We start from the raw sequence: 6,450 nt of genomic DNA on the forward strand, positions 1-6,450 counted from the left end.
AGGAGCGGAGGACTTGAGAAGCGGAGGAGGGCAGAAGCCTGGACCGTGATTCGCTTATGTCCAGCGTTTCGGGGTTCCAGGGCCCAAAGCGGAAAAGCGGAGGAGCGGAGAAGCGAAGGAGGGGAGGAGCGGAGAAGGACGTCACACAATTCGCCCGAGTTCGCAGGATCGGGAGTACCAGGGCCAATAGCGGAGGAGGGGAGGAGCGGAGGAGCGGAAGAGCAGAGGAGGGCGGAAGCCCAGACCGTGATTCGCATATGTCCAGCGGTTCGGGCTTCCAGGGCGGGAGTACCAGGGCCAATAGCGGAGGAGGGGAGGAGCGGGGAAGCGGAGGAGGGGAGGAGAGCAGAAGAACGTCACGCAAGTCGCCTGAGCTCCGAGGATCGGGAATACCAGGGCGCATAGCGGAGGAGCGGTTGAGCTGAGAAGCGGAGGTAATGTTTCTCTTTTCAAAGGCGGGGAATCTTTGAGGCAGCAGGACCCCTTAGACCGGCCAATGGGAGCCTTCTGCGGACATGGATTCCCCGGACGTATGACTGGAGTATTGTATTTTAAGAACGAACTTTATTGCAGGCAGCATGAAAGAAAAAAACACGGAACGTTCTTCTTCCTTTGTTAAGACGCAAAAACACACAGACGTCACACACACTGATTTTGCAGTAGCGCCACCTATAGGTAAAAGTACCGCCCATTTACAACACTCCCACTTACTTTTACCAATAGCACCAAGTCCTGAGAAAATAATATTTCAAAGCTGTGTTCTTCCACGACAACAAAAACTGTAAACTTGTTTAACACCCCATTTTTAAGACAGTATTCCTATCACATTGGTTATACTGGAACTCTTTTTCACATTTTTTAGAAATCGCTTTGACTCGGCAGCGTTCTTCGTACACCTGTCAAGCATTTTTAAACAAAAAAGAGTCCGATCTCGCCCCTGAGATATTCAAATCTCTGTCTACCGAGTGGCTTGGTAAAGATATCCGCTTTCATATCATTTGTTGGACAATATCGCAGTTCAATTTGTCCATTCTGCACACATTCACGGATATAGTGGTAGCGAATGTCTATGTGTTTGGTCCTGGAGTGATTTACAGGATTCTTTGCAATTGCGATGGCTCCTTGGTTATCTTCAAGGATCACTGTGGACACAGACTCTACACCGAGATCACACAGTAGTCGTTTCAGCCAGATTCCTTCTTGAGCTGCTTGACTGAGTGAGATGTATTCAGCTTCTGCTGTTGAAAGTGCTACTGTTGATTGTTTCTTGCTGAGCCAGCTTACTGCTCCTCCACTCAGAAGGAAGATGTCGCCTGTTGTTGACCGGCGATCATCTTGATCTCCAGCCCAGTCAGCATCCGAGTATCCGATTAAAGCTCCGGAGTCTGAGCTCTCATATTTCAGAGCAAGATTTAATGTCCCTTTCAAGTATCGAAGTATCCTCTTTACAGCAGTCAGATGTGAAGCATCTGGATTTGCATTGAACTTCGACACAGCACTCACAGCTTGAGCTATGTCCGGTCTTGTCGCCATGGCAGCATACAGCAGACTTCCAACCATTGACTGATAGGTATGCTGGTGCACTGACATACTGACACCATCACTCCTTTTTAGCCTGACGTTGGCATCTGCAGGAGTTGCCACAGGATTTGCATTATCCATTCCATACTTCCGAAGTATGGCTTCAATGTAATGCTTCTGCTGAAGAATGATACGATTCTTTTCTTTATCTTGGATGACAGAGATGCCTGGGATGTAGGACAGCTCACCCATGTCTTTCATCTTGTAGCACTCCTTGAGAGCTGCTTTGAGCTCGTCCATGCTCTCAGTGGACTCTGTAATCAGGATCAAATCATCCACGTAAACTGCTAGTATTTCAAGCTCTTGTCTTGATCTCACAAACACGCAGGGGTCTGATGTGCTCTGTTTGAATCCAATTTCCATCATGAACTCCGTAAAAGCCTTGTTCCAACAGCGAGGAGACTGTCTCAGTCCATAGATTGATTTTTTTAGTTTGCATACCAGATGTTCCTGCCCTGGTTTGATGAAGCCCTCAGGTTGCTCCATGTATATTTCTTCTTCCAGGTGTCCATTGAGGAATGCAGTTACAACATCCATCTGGTGGACATGTAGACCCTTTTGAACAGCAAAGGACAGTAATGTACGAATAGAGCTAAATCGTACCACTGGTGAAAACGTTTCATCATAGTCAGCGCCATACAACTGTGTGTAGCCCTGTGCAACGAGTCTACACTTGTATCGTTCCACTCTTCCATCACTGCGATGCTTGACTTTGAACACCCATCTGGATCCTACTGCCTTTCTGTCTCTTGGCAAGTCGACTAAGTCCCATGTCTCGTTTTCCAGCAGTGACTCATATTCCAAGTCAGCTGCCTCCTGCCAGTCTTTTGCATGAGGACTCTCCATTGCCTCTTTTAGTGAGAGTGGCTCTGTCACGCAACACATGTTTGCATAATGATCAACAGTCACTACATCAGCAAACTCATCATATCCAAATCTTATTGGAGGCTTTCTGATTCTGTCATTTTTTCTGACAGTGCTCTCAACAGTGACTTCGTCATGTTTTGTTTCACTCTCATCTATTTTCATAGTTATCTCGGTGTCTGTGCAGTGTACTTTCGGTTCCTGCTTCAAGTTAAAGTTGGATTCATCAAAGACGACATCTCGACGGATCAGAATCCTCCTCTTCTCTTCATCGTACAGGCGATAGCCTCTGGCATTGTTTGCATATCCCACGAAGCGCGGCTTCACAGTCTTTTTGTCCAGCTTCTTTCTCTCTTCATCTGGGACAAGTGCATAGGCAATACAGCCAAACACCTTCATGTGACCCACATTAGGTTTTTTCCCACACCATCTCTGGTACGGTGTCTCTCCCTTCAGGACAGAAGTAGGCAGCCTGTTCTGTATGTAAGCTGCTGTGGCAACAGCCTCTGCCCAGAACATCTTTGGTAACTTAGCATGAGACAACATGCTCCTTGCTGCTTCAACGAGTGTTCTATTTTTTCTTTCAGCAACTCCGTTTTGCTGTGATGAGTGAGGTCCAGTCATTTCATGGTGGATGCCTTGAACCTTCAAATATTCTTGAAACTCCCTTGAGGTGTACTCACCACCATTGTCTGTTCTCAGCCTCTGGATGCTTAGTCCACACTCATTTGTGAATGTCTTCTCAAATTCCTTGAATTTACACAGCACTTCATTCTTCTGTTTCATGAAGTATACCTTGGAGCATCTTGAGTAATCGTCTGTGAAAGTCACAAAATATTTGGATCCACTTATAGATTCAGTTTGCATGGGACCACAGACATCACGATGAATTAACTGCATCTTGCGCTCGGAACGTATTTCTCCAATCGACTTGAATGGCTTTTTAGCCAGCTTGCCCTCCACACATCCTTCACAGAAGGGAACTTCTTTGTCTGCAGAGAAGTCCACTCCGTTCACCAGACCTTTTAGTTCCTTCAGCTTGGTAGTGTGACCGAGGCGCCGGTGCCACAAGATAGCAGCTACTGATGCACTGTGAGTGACTGATTCATTTCCTTTCACATCTAGCTGATATAGTCCATCAGCTCTTCGTGTTCCCATTCCTTTAAGAGTTCCATCTTTTCCACGAATGTAGCAGCAGGACCTCTTAAACTGAACCGTATTTCCCTTTTTGGTGGCAGCTCCCACTGAGAATAAATTCCCAGAAAGTTTTGGAACATGCAGCACATCATACATCGTAGCATTTTTTACCCTGCTTGACTTGAAGGTCATTGTCATGTTGACATTTCCAATTCCCAGGGCATCAACCACCCTGCCGTCACCGAGCTTCACTGACTGTTCTTTTGAGAACTGCTGGTATTCCTTAAGAATTCCTTGCTCGCATGTCATGTGCTTTGATGCTCCAGAATCAATTAACCACTCAAACTGATGTGGTTTTTCTGAGCTTTCCCTTCTAGCTACAAAGGCACTTTCAGATGAACCATCCTCATCCTCACACGCCACATTTTTAGCTTTGTGGATTTTCTTTTTTGATTTGTTTTTCCAGCTTGGACAGTCACGTTTAATGTGGCCTTCCTTCCCACATTTATAGCATCTCCACGTGCTTTGTCCTGCTCCCACTGCTTTGGAGCGATCCTGCAGATTGCCACACACCTGTGATGACATTGCTGCTGCACCACCTGAAGGACCACCACTGTAATCATTAGCATTCACTCGCTTTTGTTCCTCATCGATTAACGCTTGTTGAACAAATTTGAGTGTCAGGTTGTCAATCTTTGTTTCCAGTGCAGTGACAACTGTAGCGTAACTTGGTGGTAAACTTCCCAACAATGTTACAATTTGGTCTTCCTCTTCAATTACAGCTCCTATTGCTGATAACTGGTCAGTCAGTTCTTTCATTTGTTTGAGGTGCTCAGTCAAACCATCTCCTTCCTTCATTTCGCACCTGAAATATTTCTTCTTCAGAAATAGTTTATTTGCCAGCGTGTCTCTTTCAAAAATATCTTTCAGTGTAGTCCACACTTCTTTGGGAGTCTTACAGTTTGTAATCAGGTACAACAGGGATGAACTTACATTGAGCACTAACACAGAGAACGCTTTCTCTCTCTGTTTCGTGAACTCACCCTGTGCTGCTGCGTTAGCATCTGGGGCTAATGTGTCTTCCTCTGTTAGCATTCGCCACAGTCCTTTAGCCTTTAGCAGATGTTCCATTTGAAACTTCCACGTTGCCCAATTCTCCGGTCCGCTCAGCTTGTCGATAAACAGCTTGTCCTCCATTGTGAGTTCCCACAATACTGTTCACTATCACACAAAATATTCAGTGTAATCCAGCCTTTTAGAGACACTCTGGGCCCATAACCTATTGTATTTTAAGAACGAACTTTATTGCAGGCAGCATGAAAGAAAAAAACACGGAACGTTCTTCTTCCTTTGTTAAGACGCAAAAACACACAGACGTAACACACTGATATAGCAGTAGCGCCACCTATAGGTAAAAGTACCGCCCATTTACAACATGGAGCTCCCGGACCTCTGGGCACACACATGTGAATGAGTGGATGAGATCATGTTTGTGTGCTTGTGGATGTGTTTTGGCTAATGCTATTAGCACAGCTATGATGAGTTAAGGTGTGTGTAAGTGTGTTTGTGTGCGTGTGTATATGTGTGTGTGTGTGTGTGTGTGTTTGTGACAGTTTGTTAAGGTGGAGGGGGTCGCGGACATGGAGTACCAGGGCCTGTACCGGATGAGTGGAGGAGCGGAGGAGGGCAGAAATCCTGCCCGTGATTCGCTTATGTCCAGCGGTTCAGGGGTTCCAAGCCCCAAAGCGGAAAAAGCGGACGAGCGGAGAATAGCAGAAGCACGTCACGCAATTCGCCTGAGTTCGGAGGATCGGGGGTACCAGGGCCAATAGCGGAGGAGCGGTGGAGCTGAGAAACAGAGGATTGGAGGAGCGGAAGTAATGTTTCTCCTATTTTTTTTTTTCGTTTTTAATTTCATTTGTCTATCTATTTATTTAATTATTTCCTTTCAATTTCTTTTTTTTTCTAGCATAATAAACTTAACTTCTTCCAGTTCTGCAAAGCAAGAGACGTGCCACACAAATTATTCCTCCGTAAAAGACCCAGCCGGTATTGAGGGGTAACTCACAGATCTCCTGGCCTGGCCAAGTTCTTCGTTCACAAAAACAGAATGCAGCAATGTTCCCCAAATTTTAATTTCTTCATAAACGATTTTGAATAATTAAAAAAGAAAAAATCCTTAAAACTTATGGAAAAATCCAAAAACCAAAAAACATACAGTTTGATGTCTGAAATTCCTTGTAAACCGCAGACCAAATAACATGGTTTATTCCCCTTGCAATTTTTTTTTTCGTTTTTAATTTAATTTGTCCATCTATTTATTTAATTATTTCCTTTTAATTTCTTTTTTGGTCAAGCATTATAAATTTCTCACAAACCGTTAACACTATTAACTTGTCCTTATGTCCTTTTCTTCCTCATCCCTGGTTGTTTCATTGACATTCAGTTCTACCGTGCCACGTTTATTTGTACATTTGTATATTTGTGTGTACTATTAATGTTCAATTAAAAAAAAAAAAAAAAAAAAAGAATGAGAGGCTGAGAAAATCTCCATGTCTCTCTCTCTCTCTCTCCCCCTTAATGCCCCCCCCCCCCCCTTCCTCCTAACGGCGGCCGAAGCGACGAGATTCTCGCCGTTGTTGTGGAAGCTTGGTAAAGGATTCCCCGCGTCGGTGCGAGCGATGCGTTTCGAGGCGTATTGCATGCGTGTATGAAGGGGGGGGGGGGGGGGGTCTACAGGACCCCGCAGAGCGGCAAAGCTGCACCTTCTCCGGACATCGATGTTGTTATCTGAGAAATATGCTCTCAGTTATTTTCGTTTTATTTTGAAGGGCCAGTCCCAACTTCTGGTCTGTCCGTTGTGTTTTT

At 45.1% G+C, this 6,450-nt stretch overlaps 1 long non-coding RNA gene across 1 annotated transcript; it reads left to right on the forward strand.

Annotated features, from left to right (window-relative positions):
- The first annotated feature begins 340 nt into the window (after positions 1-340).
- On the forward strand, positions 341-6,130 carry LOC147212608 (uncharacterized). Its single transcript, XR_015105022.1, has 2 exons — positions 341-434; positions 5,196-6,130. It is a non-coding gene; the product is annotated as an uncharacterized LOC147212608 (long non-coding RNA).
- The last annotated feature ends 320 nt before the right edge of the window (positions 6,131-6,450 follow it).

This window comes from Fistularia commersonii, unplaced genomic scaffold (assembly GCF_037954325.1).
Source record: "Fistularia commersonii isolate RoL2024-O1a breed Wild unplaced genomic scaffold, RoL_Fcom_v1.0 HiC_scaffold_48, whole genome shotgun sequence".
NCBI lineage: Eukaryota > Metazoa > Chordata > Actinopteri > Syngnathiformes > Fistulariidae > Fistularia > Fistularia commersonii.